Below are 23626 nucleotides of genomic sequence, written 5' to 3' on the forward strand. Positions count from 1 at the left end.
GTAGCAGTTAACATCTGCCCAGGATGGCCTTTCCTCATTCTGTTCCTTTAGCATTCCCCCTCAGCCCCTCTCTACATCCTCTCATATTGTGTTCATAACCAGACATTCAGCCTTTCATTAAAGAGGCCTTGACAACACACACTTTATGCTTGGTCTCGCTTTTCTTTCCTGCCCATTTCTCTTTCAGGCTTGGCCCTCCTCGACCCCCCAACCCCCTGCCCTGAATATATAGGTTCCATGGTACGGGATAGGATACAGAAAATGTGGTTCATTTACACAATGGAATACTACTCAGCTATTAAAAACAATGAATTCATGAAATTGTTAGGCAAATGAATACTGAGTGTGGTAACCCAATCTCAAAAGAACAAACATGGTATTCCCTCACTGGTAAGTGGATATTAGCCCAGAAGCTTGGAATACCCAAGATACAACTCACAGATCAAATGAAGCTTAAAAAGAAGGAAGAACAATGTATGGACTCTGGTCCTCCTTAGAAGGGAGACAAAATACCCACAGGAGGAGATACAGAGACAAAATGTGAAGCAGAGCCTGAGGGAAAGACTGTCCAGAGACTGCCCCACCTAGGGATTCATCCCATATACAGTTACAAAAGTAGACACTATTGTGGATGCCAACAAGTGCTTTCTGACTGCACCCTGATATAGCTGTCATCTGGGAGGCTCTGCCAGTGCATGAAAAGTACAGAGAGGGACACTCTCAGCCAACCACTGATCTGAGAACAGGGTCCCCAATGGAGGAGCTAGAGAAAAGACCCAAAAAGCTGAAGGGGTTTGCAGTGCCATAGGAGGAACAACAATATGAGCCACCCAGTACCCCCTAGAGCTACCAGGGACTAAACCATCAACCAAAGAGTGCACACGGAGGGACCCATGGCTGCAGATGCATATCCAGTGAGGATGGCCTCATTGGACATCCAAGGGAGGAGAGGCTCTTGGTCCTGAGAAGGCTAAATACTCCAGAATAGGGGAATGCCAGGGCAGGGAAGCAGGAGTTGCTGGACTGGTGAGCAGGGTGAGGGGAGATGTGTTAGGGGATTTTCAGTGGGGGGGGGTACAGAAAAGGGGCAAACATTCAAAATGTAAATAAAGAATATATCTACTTAAAAATTAAAAAAAATAGCCATAAAAAAATAACTCACAAAATCTCAATAAGGCGACTGAATCTCCTTGGACCTTAACGAGGAGCAGGCGAAGGTGCTCAGTTACTGATTACCTGGTGCTCAAACTGAGCTTGGCAATTCCATGCACTGGCCATCCACCAGTGCCCAGTATGGTGTGACTGTGGCATGCCTCCCTGGGCCTCCTGATCCCATAGAGCCTGCTCAGCATTCTGTTTGTGGGGCCCAAGCCCAGCAGGCCAACCAGGGCTGCCCCTGCACCCTGAGCACTGTGCCTCCTGCCTTGTGCTTCCCATGACTGCTTGATGGGGGTCAACAGCACCACCACCGCTGCCACTACAGCCACCAGGCAGCCCAGTGTCTCCTGGGTGTGCAACTGCCAGGGCTCTCTGTTCCCAGCATGGAGATCAAGGAGCTAGAGTTCATGGAGATCTTGGTCATCCTCTTAATGATGATGGTGATGGTGGTGATGATGATCATGTACCTGCTGAGCCACTACAAGCTGTCAGCCTGCTCCTTCAGCAGCTGACACAGCCAGGCCAGGGGAAGAGATGACAGACTGAATTCAGAAGGGTGTCTCTGGCCCTCAGAGAGTAAGCTGACAGGAAGAATGCAGGAGCTGCAGGTCTATGCCCAGCCTCGGCCCACTGACTGCCTTGCCGTGATCCCCTTCTTCCAGTGGAGCAGCTTCCAGCCCACCATGTAGACAGCGCCATGCTGAGAGGCCCCTGTCCACCCCCTCAGCAATAGCTCAATAACTCAGGGGCTTCAGTGGCACCTGCTACAGCAGTGGTGGGCACATGGAAGGGCCGCCTCCCAACTACAGTGAGGTCATTTGTCTCTGACCTGGCTCCTCCTTCCAGCACCAGCAAAATAAAAGGCAGTCCTCCTCCCTGCTGGACGGGATCCAGCTCCATCACCTCACATTGCCCCACTGGAGAAAGAAAAGGAGAAACAGAAAGGTCACCCCCGCTAGGAGTGGGGACCGAGGCACCTGTAGGCAAAACCACAGAAAAACTGCATTTTCTAAGAGAGGAGAGGAAGGAAGTCAGGGGACAAACAGGCCATGTGGCATGTGGTAGTTTTCCTGTCTATGTATAAATGTTTACCTTTCTGTGTGGTCTGAAAACAGAAGCTCAAGAAGCTTGCAAAAAGAAAAAAAAAGAATACCATGTTTCTGTGTTGAGCTGTGTGTCTTGAAGGCAAAAGAGAAAATGTTCCACTCGTCTTTTCTTCACTGTTCTTAGTTGAGGTCCATAGGTGAATGCTTAATTTCTTTTGTTCATGATGACTTTACTTGACTTTAAAGACACATTTGCACAGAACCTTTGTTTAACATGTGTAATATTATATAAATGAATATATATAATGAATATATGTATAAATGAACATATATATGAGAAGTCTGTATGTGGGAGAATAGTATTTTTGTGTTGGAAGAGGCTTATTCAAAAAAAGTTGTATTCTGAACTAGAAGAGGAAAAAAGTGGCAATTTTTTGAGTGCCAACTCTGAAAATGTGTATTAACTTGTAAAGAAAAAACCCAACAAAGCAGGGATTTATTGCTATTTAAATAAATGTTAAGATTTTGCACTATTTTTAATGTATCAGTGTTGTTTGATGGAAACTTCTAAAGAGTGTTTTGAGACTTAGAGAAATGTTGAGTTTCAGTCTGAGCAGAGCAGCTATGATGTATCCCCCAACCTACCCCCACCCCACGGCCTCAGAGTGCCCCCATTGTGGAGGAAAATCGGTTCCCCAGGACCATGCACCTGCAAGCCCATGGATGTTTCTGTCCAGACAGGCTGTGAACAGTCAAATATTCCCTGCCAAAAGGAAACCATGTTGTCCCTCTGGATTACAGCTGAGTCAGGACCCCCCACACTCCAAAGAGGCACCCAGTTACAGATGCCTTTCCCAATTTGAAAATAAACTGTTACCACAGGGGGAAAAATCCTATAAATTTCAACAAGCTTTAGCATATTGAGTTGCAGTATGATTAGATGATAATTCTTCTTGTCAGATTGGATGAAACATTACAATCAGGAGAAGGGGATCCAAAGGTAGGCAATATAGTCAGAGAGTGTCTCTGCTTCTGATTTAGTAGTACCATGTGAAGACCCAGCTATGCAACTGTTATGTTTGCAGAGGGCCTAGGACCATTCCATAAGTATTCTCTGGTTGACAATTCAGTCTCTAAGAGCAGTTTTAGGCTCATATTAGTTGAATCTGTAGTTTATCTTGTGGTGCCCTTGACTGCTGGGCTCCTTCAACACTGCCTCTCCCTCTTTCACAGAATTGGCCAAGTTCCACTTAATGTTTGCCTGTGGGTCTTTGAATCTGTTTCCATAAGCTGCTTGATGAAGCCTATATCTCTAATGATAGCTATGCTAGGTCCCTGTCTGAAAGTGTAGAAGAATATCATTAATTATATCAGAGGTGGGCTCCCTCTCCTGGCATGGGTCCCAAACTGGTCTAGTCATTGGTTGGCCCTTTCCACAAAATCTACTTCATCTATTGCCCTTGCACATCTTAAACTCAGAAAAAAACTGAGGGTCTAAGGATTGGTCGCTGGGTTGTTGTTTCAATCCCTCCACTGGAAGTCTTTTCTAATTGCAGGAGATGGCCAACCCAGGCTCTGCATCTTGCATTTCTAAGAGTCTTAGCTACAATCACCCTGAGAGATTCCTGGTAGTTTCAAATATCCTAAGTTTCTAGCACTTCCCAGAGAGCCTCCCCATGCCCAATCCAGTTGCCGCTAAGGGCATAGCTGAGCAAGTGTCCTTTTGGTAGGCTAGAACATCATTTATATAAATGCCCAGGTAGAACTATTTCCAATTTTCTGAAAAAACACCAAGTTGATTTCCAATGTGCTTGTACAGATTTGTGTTCCTACTAGGAGGTGTGTTCTCCTGGGAACATGCTTTCATCAGCAGGAGCTGTCCCTTCAGTTTTTGGACCTTAAGTAGTCTGATGGATGTAAAATCTCAGAGTATTTGTTATTTAATTTTCCCTATGATGTCAACTAAGGATATAGAACATTTCATTAAGTGGTTCTTGGCCTAGTGAGATTCTTCTCTTGAGGATTCTCTGTTTATATCTGTATCCCATATTAAAATTTGGATAAATTTTGTTTAGTTTGTTGATACCTAATTTATTGAGTTCTGTATATACTTTGGGTATCAGCATTCTGTCAGATGTAGAGTTGGTGAAGATTGTTTGCCATTCTGTAGGCTGAAGTTTAGTTCTTTTGATGTGTTCTGTGCCTTAGAGAAGCTTTTCAGTTTTATAAGGTCCCATTTATTAATCGTTGCTATTAGGGTCAGAGCTGTTGGTGTGGTGTTCACAAAGTTTCCTCCCGTGCCAATCTGTTCAAGACTATTCCTCTCTTTTTCTTCTATCAGATTTACTGTGTCAGGATTTATGTTGAATTTATGTTTGATCCACTTGGACTTGACTTTTGGCAGGGTGATAAATATGGTCCTCTTTTCATTCTTTGACATGCAGACATTCAATTACATCTGAGCCATTTGTGGAAGATGCTTTCTTTACTCCCCATTGTGCAGTTTTGGCTTCATTGTCAAAAATCACGTTTTTGTCAAGGTAAGTGGATTTGCTTCTGGGTCTTCAATTCAATTCTGTTGATCAATGTGTCTGTTTTTGTGCCAGCACCACATGGTTTTTATTACTATTACTCTGTAGTACAGCTTGAAATCAGGGATGATGATATCTCCAGAAATAATTCCTGAATTTTAAGAGTATCAATTAGGTTCTACTAGTATTTTTGGTGGTGGTGTTTTTTTTTCTTTTTTTTCTTTTTGCATTCCATATAAACTTGAGTCCTATCAACGTTGGTAAAGAATTATGTTGGAAAATTAATGGATATTGCATTGAGTTTGTAGATGGCTTTTAGCAAGATGATCATTTTTATTATGTTAATCCTACCAATCCATGAGCAGGGGAGATCTTTCCAACTTGTGATATCTTCTTCAGTTACTGTCTTCAAGGTGTTGAAATTCTTTTCATATTGGACATACACTTGCTTGCATAGAGTTACACCAAGATATTTGATATTTTTTTACTATTGTGAAGGGTGTTATTTCCCTAATTTCTTTTTTAGCCTATAAAGATGGTAGGCATCTTTCTGCTGGCCTACTTCTCTCTGTCACTGGTGAAGAGTTTCAGTAAAGCTCTTCCAATATCTGGATGCTGGGGCCCACATTCGAGGCCTGCTCCTGTTTAACAAAACCTCATTGATGCCACAGTCTCCTCCATGGGACTTATCTAAGCTATTGATCCAGCTATTATGCTGGCAGCTGCCACTGGGTCTGCCACCAGTCACCCTTTTAATGAATTTTTAATTACTCTCAAATATGTGCCATTTACTGGTCTGCCATATAAACAATGAATAACATTCCCTTCTTGAAACTTCTCATCTATCACAATGTTTAGAAGTACCCAATGGCCAAGGCTGTAGTGGTGCATGCCTTTAATCCCAGCACTTGGGAGGCAGAGGCAGGTGGATTTCTGATATTGAGGCCAGCCTGGTTTACAGAGTGAGTTCCAGGACAGCCCAGGCTACACAGAGAAACCCTGTCTCGAAAAACAAAGCAAAACAAAACAAAAGAAAGAAAAAAGTACCCAATATATTTTAAACGTAGAAATAGTAATATAACACTTGTCAATAACTTTTTTGTAAAAAGTATGAGAGTGGAATATATGAAGCCCTCTGAGGACAGGGCTGTTCGTGCTCAGTGGTTTGGAGGAGGTGCAGAGAGGCAATGACACAGGCCATGCAGAAGTGTTTATATGGACCTTTCAGATGCCATTTCTATTTGTGTTTTGTTTTGCTCTGTGTTACATAGACTTGAGTCCTGGATTGAGAGAAGCAGAAGAGTGTCTAGACTAGAACATTGCTGTTAGGAAAGAATTTTCTGACTCCAGCCTTTGTTAAGTATGCAGTTCGCTAGATGCATTGTAAATAGGCAGGGGAAACTGAAGTGCTTATTGGCAACATTGAATCTCTATACTTGAAAGACATAACAGACTTTGGTGTGATATTGAGTGTCTTTAATTCCAGGCTGAGGAAATTCTCTCCCTGTATTCCAGGCCAGCCAGGGCTATAGACACTTTGCATCAACACAGTAAAAAATATGTATATAATGTACTGGTGGGATGTCACAGAGGGGAAGGTGCTTGCAACCAAGGTGGGGGTCAGAGTTTGGTCTCGAGCAATTGAAAGACAGGAGAAAGTTGATTCACAACTTTTCTTTTACACTCCACACAAATGTGTTGGCACACAAGAGCACAGATGGATTCACTAAATCATAACTGTATAAACAATGAAAAACGTGATTTTAAAAAAGAGGGCAGACACAACCATTTATGGACTATTATTTCATAGAAACAATTACACTGACCTCTAAGTGTCTGTCTATAGAAGAGACCCAGCCTTCATTAGACTCTCCTGTCCTCGACCATGAGTCTTCCTTCCCCTTCCACTCTGTCACACTCAAAGGGGACTCATCTAAACACATCATTTTTTTGCTAGGAGATAGGAGATATGTAGTGAAAGTACAAGACAGAGCTAACCTGACACAGGGCGTTTGTAGTCAATGCATCCTGGAAGGCTTAGGATTGACCCATAATAGAACAGATCCTCAAAGTTAGTCTTGACTACAATGACATTGTGTCAAGTACATGAGTTATTTTTCCTCATGCTTACAGCAATACTCTGAGGTCAAGGATACCCCAGAACCTACAGAAAGGACACTGAATATTAAAGATCAGGCCTTGCCCTCTCCCATACTCTGTCCATCAGAACGGTTTGAGAGACTCCTAATGAAACTGTTCATGCTACAGAGTAATCTTCTTGCTTACATATTTTGGCGCAAATCATGCCACTACATTCAAGGCTTGAAGTCATTTTCTCTCCCAGAATGTTAAGTGTTAAAGAAAAAACTCGAATTGATTCTGTCTCCCCTTTTATACAGGATAGTCACTGCCAGAAAGTCATAATTTCCAGTCCTCACAGATCTGAACATTACAAATGCTCCCCAACAAGGCTAGCATGATCCAATTTCAAAATCACATTGAAATGTTCACCTATCTATGAGCTAAAAACACTTTCTTCCAAATAACTTGGCAGCAACTCCATATACTCAGGACTTTTCAGACGTAGTCTAGGCTAGGCTAGCATATTTCAAAGATACCAAGGAACACATGCTACTGTTTAGGAAGCTGAGTGAATCATACAACCAGCAGCAACAGATCAAGGACCCATACCAGGCTTGATAACACGCTCAGTTCACTTTACCACATGAGTGTCCCCCTGGCTACACAGTCACACACAAATCCATATCATCTCTTAGATTTTCCTGTGTAGATAGAGCTGGCCCTGAAATATGGCCTGCCTCTTGGAAAAATGATCCATGGAAACAGACAGGTGTACTAAAGAAACACCTGATACCTGATTGACTCTGCCACTTACAGAATGTGCCAGCTGAAGCAGATCCCCTAGCTGACCTCATTGTTAGTCTCTATCTTGTGGGACCAGAAAAGAGTAGTAGCTTCAAGAGTGGTAGAATTCTTACACCTTTCTAAGCCTCCATGCTTGAATTATCAGCCTAAATACAGCAAATGTAATAAAATACAGTGAGCATAATCTACTTTCATTATCCACATTGAAATTTGGAGTGAACTCTCTGCAGAGATCATGAACACCACCAGCACCTGGCCTCCATTACCACCATTAGCTTCTACTAGATTCTCTCTCCATTTTTTCTATTCTGTTGTCTGATCTGAAGAAACAGACTTGGATACTCAGATTCTGGGTATTTTGCACTTTGCTTCAAATTCTGTGTATGGTATCTGTCTCTCCATAGGACTGTGTATAACAGGCTGAGTTCTTAGTAGACCTGTTACCTGCTCTGCAGCAGCAGGAGGGTCTTGGGATCTCCTTGAAATCTGACTTCACTGCAGCTTCCCCTTCACATCAGTGCACCTGGACATTGAATGAGTCCTGCTTCTGCTGAGGATCCACTTGAGGTCCTTGTGGACATGCTCTTCTCTGCATGGCTGCTGATCAATCTGATGTTGCTGGTGCACTCAGGGCCTTGGTCCTACAGCCCATGGCCTCTGCATCAGCTCCTCCTGGTGTTCTAGGTGCTTATGTGTGGCATGGCAGTACCTAACTTGCTCAGCAAGTGCTGGTCAGTCCAGTGATTATCGCTGATTAGGAACAACAATAGAGAACACAGGAAATTCTGTCTGGCCCAGGCAATCATTTAAGGAAAGCCTTTGCCTTCATGTCCTTCCTTGTGCTGGCCTAGATATGCTAGGTGCTGGCTGTTATACTGGAGTGCCAGCTGTCTTGCGGGCATCGCTTCTTCTACCAAATCCACACTAGTCTGTGCTGGGAGAAGGCCCCAGGGGTGATGGTAATGGATGCCTTCTCCTTGGATTTCTTCTGGCTCCAGTTTGCTGGCTTTGGGAAGTTGATGCAGAACTGTTCTAGAACTTGGTCCTTAGTCAAGATGGCCCAAAAGAATTGCTTGGATTCTTAATTGTATTAAGGTTATATTTCCATCAAAAATACTCTCACTTGTATCTTTTTTTATTTAAGATATATTTTTATTTGCATTTCAAATGAATTCCCCTTTTCTGGCTCCCCACTCCCCAAAAGTCCCATAAGCCCTCTTCGCTCCTCCTGTTCCCCCATCCAACCCTTCCCACTTCCCTGTTCTGGTATTCCCCTATACTGCTGCACTCAGTCTTTCCAGAACCAGGGGCCACTCCTCTGTTCCTCTTGGATATCAATTAATATGTGGATTATGTCTTGGGTATACCACATTTCTAGGCTAATATCCACTTATCAGTGAGTGCATACCACAATTGATCTTTTGAGACTGGGTTGCCTCACTTAGCATGATGTTCTGCAGATCCATCCATTTGTCTAAAAATCTCAAGAATTCATTGTTTCTGATGGCTGAGTAGTACTCCATTGAGTAAATATACCACATTTTTTGAATCCATTCCTCCATTGAGGGACACCTGGGTTCTTTCCAGCTTCTGGGTATTACAAACAGGGCTGTTATGAACATAGTGGAGCATGTGTCCTTATTGCATGCCGAGGAATCCTCTGGGTATATGCCCAGGAGTGGTATAGCAGGGTCCTCCGGAAGTGTCATGTCCAGATTTCTAAGAAACCACCAGACTGATTTCCAAAGTGGTTGCACCATCTTACAAGTACCTTAAAATGAAAAAGCTAATGGGCCTCTACAGATGTATTCCAGATGTTTCCAGCTGGATACAAAGCATCAGTGTAGAAGCCCCCAAAATTTTCAAAGACACATGGGGACACACAGGGGACCTCACAGCATCTTGCTTCTTTCATAGAGTACCTGCTAGAAGCTTATCATACCCATTCTGCCATAGACCCATATGCACTGGAGACCAGGCAGGTGCTCAACATGCAGTGCTTTTTGTCACCAAATATTACAAGTTCCAAAATGTAGATGGATTAGAAGGGATTAATGGGACCCACTGGCTGGAGGTGGCTCAAAATTAGTATGACAACAGAAACCTGATTAGGAATCAGAGAGAAAGGTGACTTACCAACACCAAAGTAGTAGCCTGATAAGATCACCTGAATATTAGTCTGGTGAAATAGAAAAAAAAGGAGACTGGAAACTAGCAAGCCACCATTAGTGAGAAAATAATGTTCCTACCACAAGGAAAAAGAACATAGTACAAGTAATTGCCTTAAAAGAAGAAAGGCCCCAACTCCTATGCATACAAAAGTAGGTTGTCCCCATCTTGTGCTTTAAGCTCCTAAGATCCTAGGGAGGGTTCTAGGGTAGCACTTACAGTTGGGGATAAAACAATGACTTCTTTATGGACACAAGGATGATACTTTAAATACTTAAGAATCCCATATGTTACCTGATAATCAAAAGATTTCAGGCCAAGGTAAAACCAGAAAACTACCTGACTACCACTGGACCAGCAACTATTCCATTGACTGGAGAGGAGAACCACATGTTGCTGTTGTGTCAGGTTGCCCCTAACCACTGTTGGCATGAGAACTCTTACATAAATTCAAAGTTACTACCATCTTCTGTGACAATGAGCCACAGGCATCCACATATTCAAAAAAGGTTTCTCAAAATATTTTCTGGCATGCTAGTTTACACCTTTGCCCAGGTAGTTCAGCATCACTTCTCCCTTCCCACACCACATATACTGCCTGTGTTCCAAAAGGACTGTGGTAATCGTGGACACATGTGAGATATGTGAGATGCACCAGAACATGCTGCCAAGCATTGAGACCCACAGTGTCCAGCTGACTCAAGAACTATCACCTCTGTGAATTTCATCATCCTACAGGCCTATACTTCCTTCTGAACCTGAGAGAGATCATGTCCCGGTATCCTCAATGCTGCTTCTCTCCTAGGAGGTCTGTCCTAACCAAGAACACAGATGAGACACTAGTCCTTGTAACCACACTAGCTGGAATCCTACCAGTGTACATAGGATCTATCCTGCTCTGCCTGCGTCCCATAGTTCTTCCACTCTGTACCTCCATCTGCAACTGGGACAGGTCCTTCCTTTGTACCACAAAGCCTGGCTCTCTCAATGTAGGTTCACCCTAACCATGAACATAGCAAGTCTTCCCTCATCAGGGACATGGGAGGACTGTTACAACCAGGAACACAGGACTCCTGCCCTAACCAGATACAGTGCAGCCAGCCTTCAAGTAGGCCTGCTCTAATCCAGGTAACAAAGCACTACATGCCTCCAAGGAGGGCTGATCCAGTCAGAGACACCCAGGCAAGTTAACACCAGAGATGATCAGATGGTGAGAGGCAAACACAAGAACTAAGCAAGACACCAGGTTAATTTTGCAGCATTCTTACCTAGTTCTTCCATCACAGCAAGCCCTAGGACCTATTTCCCTCATGAATATTGTCTCACTTAGGGTTTTACTGCTGTGAACAGACACTACGACAAAGGCAAATCTTTTAAAGGACAACATTTAACTGAGCATAGCTTACAGGCTCAGAGGTTGATTCTAGTATCATCAAGGTGAGAACATGGCACCATCCATGCATACATGGTAAGGAGAAGCTCAGAGTCCTATATCTTCATCTTTAGGCTGCTAATGGAAGACTAAATTCCAGGCAGCTAGGATGTTGCTGTTATAGTTACACAGCTAATCCAACAGAGCCACATCTTCTAATAATGCCACTCACTGGACTGAGCGTATATAAACCATGACATTCCATTCCATAGCCACAATAGGCTTGTTCAAGCATGGGAATCTATGGAGGCCATATCTAAACATAACATAATGCAAAATGCATTATGTCCAATTTCCAAAGTCTCCATAGTCTAAAGCAGTCTCAACATTAATAAAAGTCCAAAGTTCAAGTAGCACAACAAAAACTGAGAAAATTCAAAAAAAATCATCAGAACCTTCTACAAAAGCCTATACTCAACACAACTGGAAAATCTGGAGGAAATAGACAATTTCCTGGACAGATACCAAATAGCAAAATTAATTCAAATAGACCATCTAAACAGTCCCATAATCTCTAAAGAAATAGAAGTGGTCATTGAAAGTCTTCCAACCAAAAAAAGCAAAGGACCAGAGAGTTATAGTGCAGAATTCTATCATATCATTGAAGAAGACCTAACACCAATACTCTTCAAACTAACCCACAAAACAGCAACAGAAGGAAGACTGCCCAACTCTTATTATAAAGCCATAATTATGCTAATACCAAAACCACACAAAGATCCAACAAAGAAAGAGACCTTCAGGCCAATTTCCCTTATGAATATCAATGCAAAAATACTCAATAAAAATCTTGTCAACCAAATGCAAGACCACATCAAAATGATTATTCATCATGATCATGTAGGCTTCATCCCAGGGATGCAGGGATGGTTCAATATATGGAAATCCATCAATGTAGTCCACTATATAAACAAACTCAAAAAAAAAACCCACATGGTCATTTCATTAGAAGCTGAAAAAGCATTTGACAAAATTCAGCATCTTTCCTATGAAAAGTCTTAGAAAGATCAGGAATTCAAGGCCCATATCTAAACATAGTCAAAGCAATATACAGCAAACCAGTAGCCAACATCAAACTAAATGCAGAGAAACTTGAAGCAATCCCACTGAAACCAGGGACTAGACAAGGCTGCCCTCTCTCTCCATATTTATTCAATATAATACTTGAAGATACAGCTAGAGCAATTAGACAACAAAAGAAGTTCAAAGGAATACAGATTGGAAAGAAAGAAGTCAAATTATCGCTATTTGCAGATGACATGATAGTCTACTTAAGTGATCCAAAAACTCCACCAGAGAACTCGTACAGCTGATAAACAACTTCAGCAAAGTGGGCAGATATAAAATTAACACAAACAAATCATAGCCTTCCTATACTCAGAGGATAAACAGCCTGAGTAAGAAAGTAGGGAAATGACACCCTTCAAAATAGTCACAAACAATATAAAATATTTTGGTGTGACTCTAACCAAACAAGTGAAAGATCACTATGACAAGAACTTCAAGTCACTGAAGAAAGAAATCAAAGAAGACCTCAAAAGATGGAATGATCTCCTATTCTCGTTAATTGGCAGGATTAATATAGTAAAAATGTGTCTGGGCACAGGGGAATAGTTCCTGAACAGAACAATAGCTTATGCTCTAAGATCAAGAATTGACAAGTGGGACCTCATAAAATTACAAAGTTTCTGTAAGGCAAAGGACACCATCAAAAGGACAAATTGGCAACCAACAAATTGGGAAAATATCTTCACCAACCCTACATCTAACAGAGGGCTAATATCCAATACATACAAGGAACTCAAGAATTTAGACCCCAGAAAACCAAATAACCCTATTAAAAATGGGGTACAAAGATAAACAAAGAATTGTCACCTGAAGAACTTCGGATGGCTGAGAAGCATCTTAAAAAATGTTCAACATCATTAGTCATTAGGGAAATGCAAATCAAAACAACCCTGAGATTTCACCTCACACACCAGTGAGAATGGCCAAGATCAAAAACTCAGGAGAAGACAGGTGCTGGCGAGGATGTGGAGAAAGAGGAACACTCCTCCACTGCTGGTGGGGTTGAAAATTGGTACAATCACTCTGGAAATCAGTCTGGTGGTTCCTCAGAAAACTGGTCTCGTCACTTCAGGAGGACCCTGCTATACCACTACTGGGCATATACCCAGAGGATTCTCCAGCATGTAATAAGGATACATGTTCCACTATGTTCATAGCAGCCCTATATATAATAGCCAGAAGCTGGAAAGAACCCAGGTGTCCCGCAATGGAGGAATGGATACAAAAAATGTGGTATATATACACAATGGAGTACTATTCAGCCATTAGAAACAATGAATTCATGAAATTCTCAAACAAATGGATGGAGCTGGAGAACATCTTACTAAGTGAGGTAGCCCAGTCTCAAAAGATCAATCATGGTATGCACTCACTGATAAACGGATATTAGCCTAGAAACTTGAATACCCAAGACATAATCCACATATTAAATGATGTCCAAAAAGAACGGAATAGTGGCCCCTGATTCTGGAAAGACTCAATGTAGCAGTATATGGCAATACCAGAACAGGGAAGTGGGAAGGAATAGATGGGTGAACAGGGAGAGGGAAGAGGGCTTATGGGACTTTCAGGGACTAGGGAGCCAGGAAAAGGGAAATCATTTGAAAAGTAAATAAAAAATATATCGAATTAAAAAAAAAAAAGACCTAGCTCCCTGGAAGGCTATCAGCCTTCAGATAAAAATGTAGAACTCTCAGCTCCTGCACTATGCCTGCCTGGATATTGCCATGTTCTTGCCTTAATGATAATAGACCGAAACTCTGAACCTGTAAGTCAGCCCCAATTAAATTTTGTCCTTATAAAAAAAAAAGAAAATCAATAATCAACCTTAAGACACCTGTTTTATCAATGGATAATAGACATAAGCTGGCATTTTGACAAGAGAAGATGCAGAAAATATTATTAGTTCCAGAGCTAAGGAACACTTTTCTGTTGTTTTTACATTTTTTTCTGTTTGTTTGTGGGATTTTAAATTCCAGTACCAAAAGACACGGAAACATGCATGGCTGTACTTACTCTGCCTGTCAGAGCCTGCACGCTCCTATTTACACTTCTTCCCTGGCCTCTAACATTTAACATAGATTATTACCTTTGTTGGTTCAGGCCAGAAGAAATTCCAGCATGGAGACAAAATAGGAACACACATTTCCCCCCTAGCTAAGGAGTCATAGTTACTGGGGAAAAAGAGTCAGGGATTTATTCTTTACTGTTGCATCCTCTGGTGGATGACCACACTCTAGAGAATGCTATACACCTGGAGGATATGGGCAACGCAAACTGTCCTTAATGGGGTTGAGAGAAAAGCTCTGAAGTCAGGTGGGTGGGGAAAGATGAAAGGTTGGTGGAGATGGGATCAAAATCGATTGTATAAAATTCTCAGAGAACTAATAAACTGATAGAAAATAAATTTAAAAATATAGTAAAAAATGGCCATCTTACCAAAAGCAATATACAAATTCAATGCAATCCTCATCAAAATCCAAACTCAATCCTTCATAGAATTAGAAAGAGCAATTCTAAAATTGATCTGGAATAATAAAGAACTCAGGATAGCTAAAACTACTCTCAAAAGTAAAATAAATTCTGGGGGAATCAGTATCCCAGACATCAAGCAGTACTACAGAGCAACAATGTAAAAAACTGCATGGTATTGGTACAGTGACAGATAGGTAGATCAATGGAATAGAATTAAAGACCCAGAAATGATCCCATAAACCTAGGGTCACTTGATCTTTGACAAAGGCTAAATCCATCCAGTAGAAAAATAAGATAGCCTTTTCAACAAATGGTGCTGGCTCAACTGGTGGCTAGCATGCAGAGGAATTAAATCGATCCATGATTAGTTCTTATCTCCTTGTACTAAGCTCAAGTCTAAATGGATCAAGGACCTCCACATAAAACCAGACCCATTGATACTAATAGAAAAGAAAGTGGGGAAGACCCTTGAATACATGGGCACAGCAGAAAATTTCCTGAACAGGGCACCAATAACCTATGTCCTAAGATCAAGAATTGACAAATGGGACCTCATAAAATTACAAAGTTTCTGTAAGGCAAAAAACACTGTCAATAGAACAAAACAGCAACCAACAAATTGGGTAAAGATCTTTAACAACCCTACATTTGACAGAGAGCTAATATCCAATATATATAAAAAGCTCAAGAAATTAGACTCGAGCGAAACAAATAACCCTATTAAAAACATGGGGTAGAGAGGTAAACAGAGAATTTTGACCTGAGGAATATCAAATGGCTGAAAAGCACCTAAAGAAATGTTCAACATCCATAGTCCTTAGGGAAATGCAAATCAAAACAACCATGAGATTTCATCTCACACCTGTCAAAATACCTAAGTTAAAAAACTCAGGAGACAGCAGGTGCTGGAGAGGTTGTGGAGTAAAAGGAACACTCCTCCACTGCTGGTGGGATTGCAAGCTGGTACAACCATTCTGGAAATCAGTTTGGCAGTTCTTCAGAAAAGTGGGCATAATACTACTGGAGGACCACATTGTACCACTTCTGGGCATATACCCAGAGGATTCTCCAACATGTAATAAAGACACATGTGCCACTATGTCCATAGCAACCGTATTTATAATAGCCAGAAGCTGGAAAGAACCCAGATGTCCCTCAACAGAGGAATGGATACAGAAAATGTGGTATATTTACACAATGGAATACTATTCAGCCATTAAAAGCAATGGATTCATGAAATTTTTAGACAAATGGATGGAAATGGAAAATATCCTGAGTGAGGTAACCCAATCACAAAAGAACAGTCATGGTATTCACTCACTGATAAGTGCGTATTAGCCCAAAAACTTGGAATACCCAAGACACATTTCACTTTTCAAATGATGCCCAAGAAATAGGAAGAGCAAAGTATGGATGCTTGGATCCTTTATAGAAATGGAAAAAATACACACAGAAGGTGATACAGAGACAGTCAGGCAGCATGCAGGCACTACAGGTCTATGCCCAGCCTCGGTCCACTTGACTGCCTTGCCTTGTCCAGCAGAGCAGCTTCCAACCCACCTACCCCTACCTGCAGCAGGAAATCGCCCTGCCCCCACCCCACGATCTCACTCTTTGATGGTAGGAGCCTCCGCTCTACCAGGGCCCCTGCTCCCTCCAGCTACAGGACCCTGAGCAACAGCTGGAGATGAACCAGGAATCTGTGTGAACCTCCCAACCACTGTCCACAGTGACCTTATAGACAGCACCATGCTGGGAGGCCCCTGTCCTCCCAGCAGTAACTCAGTAACTCAGGGGCATCAGTGCCACCTGCTATAGCAGTGGTCGGTGCATGGAGGAGCCGCCTCCCCCCTACAGTGAGGTCATTTGTCACCACCCGGGCTCCTCCTCCTAGCACCAGCAAGGTAGCAGCAGGCAGTCATCTTCCCTGCTAGGTGGGGCCCAGCTCCATCCCCCTCACATTGCCCCACAATGTCCTCCCATGTCTGCCTGCATTTTGCCATGCTATCCAGAATGATGACAATGTGGTGAGATAAGAGGAGAAGGAGAAACAGAAAGGTCACCCTCTCTAGGAGTGAGACCAGGGCACCTGTAGGCAAAACCACAGAAAACACTCCACACGGGGACAAACAAGCCATGTGGCATGTGGTAGTTCTCCTGTCTCTGTATAAATGTTTACGTGTTCTGTGTGGTCTGAAAGCAGAAGCTCAAGAAGCTTGCAAAAAGAAATAAGAAAAGGATACCATGTTTCTGTGTTGAGGCCTATGTCTTGAAGGCAAAAGAGAAAATGCTCCACTAGTCTTTTCTTCACTGTTCTGAGTTGAGCTCCATGCTTAATTTGTTTTGTTTATGATGGATTTAGTTAATTTTAAAGACATATTTGCACAAAACCTTTGTTTAAGACCGTGCAATATTATATATCCCCCCACGTGTGTGTGTGTGTGTGTGTGTGTGTGTGTGTGTGTATACTTAGTGGATATATATATAGTATATATATATATATACTATATAGATATATAGTATATATATATATATATATATATATACTAAGAGAACTCTGTATATGGGAGAACAGGAGTATTTTTGTATTAGAAAAGGATTGTTCAAAAAAAAGTTTTCTGAACTAGAAGAGGAAAAAAGTGGCAATTTTTTGAGTGCCAACTCTGAAAGTATGTATTACCTTATAAAGGAAAAAAATCCTACAAAGCAGGGGTTTAGGGCTATTTGTATAAATGTTAAGATTTTGCACTTTTTAAAAAATATATCAGTTCTTGTTTGATCAAAACTTCTAGAGAGTGTGTTGAGACTTGGAGAAATGTTGAGTTTCAGCCTGAGCAGAGCAGCTACAGTGTGTCCCCCAGGTCCTCTGGTCTTAGAGACCCTCACTGTGGAGGAAAAGCCAGGTTCCCAGGGCCTCCTGCCAGCAAGCCAATGGATGTTTCTGTCCAGACAGGCTGTGAACAGTTAAATATTCCCTGCTGAAGGGGAACTGTGTTGTCCCTCTGGGTTATAGCTGTCAGGATCCCCAACCTTCCAAAGAGGCACCCAGTTACAGATGCCTTTTCCAACTTGAAAATAAACTGTTACCAAGGGGGCGGGGGGGGGGGGGGAAATCTGAACAATAGGGCTGCTCAAATAAGACCAAACAATGACAACAGCAGCTGACATGCCATGGGGATGGGGTGGTTTCACAAGGCTCCAGCTCTAAATAAAGAACTGTGGACAAAGAACAGCAATGAGAGAGGTAGAATTAATCTTACCAAGATGAGTCCTCTGACTGGTTATCTAATACCAGGTAGCCATACCTATCAACATCAACAAATAGGCCACAGTAAATGGACCTTGCAGGGAGCCAGCCCTGGCAGTGGTGTTTCTTCTTGTCAGTTCTTCTTGAAGCAGTGGAGGGGGAAGAACTTAGCTGGTGTTTCTACATAATTAAAGATTTACTTATCTAAATCTAGGTTACTATGGTACTGTAGCTGACCTGTCTTCTATAATCCTCTGAGGCCAGAGACTGCAGATCCTGGCATTTAGCACCTCTTCCTCAAACTGCCAAGGATTAGGCAAATGGCCTCTGTACTGTCTCCAGAGGAACTGCTTGGCTTTAACTTTCAGCCTGCTAGTCAGAAGTCACAGGGATAAAAAATGGGACACTTAGAGAAGTGGCTAAAGAGTTTATTACTAAGTTGTAAAAAGTTTCCTATGAAAGCTCTCTAAAAGGGAAAAGTAGAAAGATCCTAAGTGGAGAAAGGGAAAAAATCTTCTAAGAGGAGAAAAGGCAAAAATTCTATTCTAACTGGGGAAGGGGAAAAATTTCTACTCTAATCCTTTTTCCTCATCTCTTTGTCCTCAGTACTTATTCATCTTTCAGAAAACATGATCACATGTTACAACATTCATCACAAGTTCACGCAAAATACCAAGTCATAAATTGAAATAGAAGTTTACAACAGAGAATGTTTACATACATATCCATTAGGAGTAATTATTTAGCTAAACATCTATCACTGTCTTCTCTATAGATTTGTAGAAAGTTTAAAACCACAACTAAACTATAAGTGAAGTTTTGTATAGATAAACCCAGACAATATTTTATCTTCTGTCCTAGCACCTAAAATAAATGTTTAGTTCCCTTTTTATGACCTTTGGTTAATTGTCCTACAACCTCTTGGAATGTGCTCTGAGTAGGAGAAAGTCTGGTTGCCATCTAAGAGCAATTAACCTGTGGAAGACTGGCAGAGTTCTCATTGCAGTTTTGAATATCAGAAAAGGACCTAATAGCAGTCCCTTATGAAAGAGCTTAATAATCACAGTTTTAATTTTAGGAATTCTTATAGGATCATCATTAAAACTTTAGTCATCTATTTTTCAGCATAGCATCACTATAAGAACGTACATCTTCATGGATCTGCAGAGATCTGCTCCAAAGGAGTGTGCTATAACTGATTGGTTATTATATATATATGTTTAATAATAAGAGGAAAAGCATATTAATAGCAGGAGTCTTTCCTAAAGTTAGTCCCATGCAGCCTTGCTGAATGAGGGCTCACCTGCCACAGATTATATAATAATTCGAAGCAGGCCATTTCAGGACAATTGCCTGCTAGTATATTAGCTTGTCTCATTATGGCTTCCTACAGGACCTAGCAGGCAACATTTATATATTTATTCTTGTGTGTATAACAAGAGTAACTTTCAAAAAGAGACTGAGTATTTGAGAGTGAGTAGGAGGCACAGGTGTAGTTGAAGAAGAGAGAATGTTGTAGATATATCTTAATTAAGAAAATCATAAAGAAGGAAACAGGGAGAAAGCTAGAAAGTTAGCTGAGGGCTAGAATTCCCTTTCTCCCTGATCCTAATTGTTTCTGAAATGAGCAAGTGGCTTTGCATGCCTGTCATCACATCTTTCACACAGTGATGATCCAATGGTGAACCAAAATAAAACTTGCCCCTATTTTCTTCTTACCAGGAGTTTGGTTACAAAAATGAAAATAGTGACTAAGGCTCAGATCCATCTGACCCTTGTAGGACCCCATCTTCAGTTGTTATGTCTATATTGTGTCTGTTTTAGATTCTGTTCTAGTGCTGCCCATAGCCAAGGTAACTAACTCTTGTTTAATTGGGGGCTCGCTGACGGTTTTAGAGATTTAGTACATTGTCATCATGGTAGGTAACATGGCAAAATGCAGGCAGACACTGGAGCACTAGTAGAGAGCTACATCTGATCTGTAGGCATAGAGGCAGGTATAGAACTGTGCCTAGAATGGGCTTCTGAAACCTCAAATTCCATGGTCCAGCAGGGCTTTACCTCCTAATCCTTTTCAAATAGTGCCATTCTCCAAGGTCTAAGCATTCAGGTACATGAGACTACGGGGGCCATTCTTAGTCAAACCACCATATAGTTTATTACCAAACAAGGTCACAGTTCTAGGAGACTGGGGCTTCAGTTCAGGATATAGCTGGTAGAATAAAAACCGAAGTCATTAAAAACAACAACATAAAAAATGGCCGTTGTGTAAATCAGAGGAGAATCTTTCTTTAAAAAAAAAATGTCATCTTCTGGATGAACTGCAGTGTCATAGTCAATTTGTTTGACTATCATAAGAAAGTTACAAGGAAGGATTCGTTAACTTCCCATCTCTATTTAAAAAATTGTTTTTTAAAACTATTATTAATGTTAATTAAATCATTTATTTTATACCCAGATCTCATCTTCCCCCCATTCTGTTCCCAGTCACTCCTTCCACTGCCCCCCTGCTATCCACCCTTCCTTCCCTTCTCCTATGAAAAGATGAGGCCTCCTACAAATTTCAACAAGCTTCAGCATATCAAGTTGCAGTAAGACTAGGTGCATCTTCTTTTTTTCAAGCTAGATGAAACATTACAGTCAGGGGAAGAAGACCCAAAGGTAGGCAATATATTCAGCTAGCGTCTCTACTCCTGATTTTGCAGTACCACATGAAGACCAAGCTATGTGACTGTTACATGTTTAGAGAGGGCCTAGGACCATCCTATAAGACTGGCTGATAGCTCAGTCTGTAAGAGCAATTTTAGGCTAATATAGTTGAATCTGTAGGTTATCTTGTGATACCCTTGACCACTGAGGCTCCTTCAACCCTGACTCCCTCTTCCACAGAATTGCCCAAGTTCCACGACACTTCCAGAGGACCCTGCTATACCACTTCTATACCCAGAGGATTCTCCAGCATACAATAAGGACACATGCTCCACTATGTTCATAGCAGCCTTATTTATAATAGCCAGAAGCTGGAAAGAACCCAAATGTCCTTCAATGGAGGAATGGATACAGAAAATATGATATATTTACACAATGGAATACTACTCAGCAATTAAAAACAATGAATTCATGAAATTCTTAGGCAAATGGTTGGAACTAGAAAATATCATACTAAGTGAGGTAACTCATTCACAAAAGAACACACGTGGAATGCAGTCACTGATAAGTGGGTAATAGCCCAGAAGCTCAGAATACCCAAAACACAAACTATATATCAAATCACTCCCAAGAAGAAGGAAGGAGAGGGCCTGGATCCTAGAAAGGCTTGATACAGCCTTGTAGGGGATTGCAAGGACAAAGGAATGGGAAGGGGTTGATTGGGGAATGGGCAGAGGGAAAAGGGCTTATGAGACTTAGGGGGAGGGGGGAACCATGAAAGGGAAAATCATTTCGAATGTAAACAAAGAATATAGAAAATAATAATTAAAAAAATGAATTGCCCAAGTTCCACTTAATGTTTGCCTGTGGGTCTTTGAATCTGTTTCCATAAGCTGCTTGATGAAGCCTATATCTCTAATGATAGCTATGCTAGGCCCCTGTCTGAAAGTGTAGAAGAATATCATTAATTATGTCAGAGGTGGGCTCCCTCTCATGGCATGGGTCCCAAACTGGTCTAGTCATTGGTTGGCCCTTTCCACAAAATCTACTTCATCTATTGCCCTTGCACATTTTAAACTCAGAATAAACTGAAGGTCTAAGGATTGGTCTCTGGGTTGTTGTTTCAATCCCTCCACTGGAAGTCTTGGTTAATTAATTGCAGGAGCTGGCCAATCCAAGCTCCACATCTTGCATTTCTAAGAGTCTTAGCTACAATCACCCTGAGAGATTCCTAGGATTTTCAAATATCCTAAGTTTCTAGCACTTTCCAGAGAGCCTCCCCATCCCTAATCCAGTTGCTGCTAATAACATAGTTGAGTAAGTGTCATTGTGGTATGGTGAGGCATCCTTTAAATCAGGAACAGAAGAACTGGATCTTGAGATAGAAATATTTCCAATTTTCTTAGAAGCCACCAAGTTGATTTCCAATGTGGCTGTACAAATTTGCACTCCTACTTAGAGGAGTGTTCTCCTTGAAACACATTTACATCACCAAGAACTGTGCCTTAGTTTCTGACCTTAAGTAGTCTGAGGGATGTCAAATCTCAGAGTATTTTTATTTGATTTTCCCTATGATGATGACTAAGGATATTGAAATTTTCTTTAAGTAGTTCTTGGCCCAGTAAGATTCTCCTCTTAAGAATTCTCTGTTCATATCTGTGTCCCATTTTAAAATTTGCATAAAATTTTATTTAGTTTGTTGATACCTAGTTTGAGTTCTTTATATAATTTGTATATCAGCACTCTGCCAGATGTAGAGTTAATGAAGATCTTTTCCCATTCGTAGGCTGCAGTTTAGTCCGTTAATGTGTTCTGTGCCTTAGAGAAGCTTTTCAGTTTCATGAGGTCCCATTTATTAATTGTTGCTATTAGTGTCAGAGCTGTTGGTGTTCTGTTCACAAAGTTGCTTCCTGTGCCAATGTGTTCAAGATTATTCCTTTCTTTCTCTTCTTTCAGATATCATGTGTCAGGTTTGAAGTTGAGATTTTATGTTTGATCCACTTGGACTTGCCTTTTGTGCAGGGTGATAAATATGGGTCTCTTTTCATTCTTTGATATGCAGATATTCAATTAGATCAGAGCCATTTGCAAAAGATGCTTTCCTTTTTTCCCTGATAGTGTGTTTTGGTTTCTTTGTCAAAAATCATGTTCTTGTCAAGGAAAGTAGATTTACTTTTGGGACTTTAATTCAATTGCACCAAACATCCTGTCTGTTTTTGTGCCAGCACCACATGGTTTTTATTACTATTACTATGTAGTACAGCTTGAAATAAGAGATGGTGATACCTCCAGAAATTCCTTAATTGTAGAGTATTTTCTTGGTTCTCCTGTTTTATTTCTTTGCTTGCTTTGGCTTTCCATATTGTCATATCAAGGTCTTTAAATAATTGTGTTGGAAATTTAATGGAGGTTGTGCTGAATCTGTAGATTCCTCTTGGTAAGATGGCCATTTTTACTATGTTAATCCTACCAATCCATGAGCAGGGGAGATCTTTCCATCTTGTGATACCTTCTCCAGTTACTGTCTTCAAGATGTTGAAATTCTATTCACACAGGTCTTACACTTGGCTTGGTTAGAGTTACACCAAGATATTTAATATTATTTGTGGCCGTTGTGAAGGGTGCTATTTCCCAAATTTCTTTCTCATAAAAGATGGCCCCATAAAGATGGTATGCATCTTTCTGCTGGCCTACTTCTCTGTGCCATTGGGGAGAAGTTGCAGTAAAGCTCCTCCTTGGATGCTGAGGGCCACATTCCAGGCCTGCTCCTGTTTCCCAAAACTTCATTGATGCCACAGCCCCCTCTGTGGAACTTATCTAAGCTACTGACCCAACTATTATGCTGGCAGATGCCACTGTGCCCACTACCAGTCACCCTTTCAATGAATTTTTAATAACTCTCAAGTATGTGCCATTTACTGGTCTACTGTGTAAACAATGAATAACATTCCCTACCTGAAATATC

The 23626-nt window shown here is 41.3% G+C and overlaps 1 pseudogene; it reads left to right on the forward strand.

Moving 5' to 3' along the window:
- The first annotated feature begins 1446 nt into the window (after window positions 1-1446).
- Window positions 1447-16837, forward strand: LOC127690993 (protein TMEPAI-like; annotated as a pseudogene).
- Window positions 16838-23626: the final 6789 nt, after the last annotated feature.

The sequence above is a fragment of the Apodemus sylvaticus genome, chromosome 8, assembly GCF_947179515.1.
Source record: "Apodemus sylvaticus chromosome 8, mApoSyl1.1, whole genome shotgun sequence".
In the NCBI taxonomy this organism is placed as follows: Eukaryota; Metazoa; Chordata; class Mammalia; order Rodentia; family Muridae; genus Apodemus; species Apodemus sylvaticus.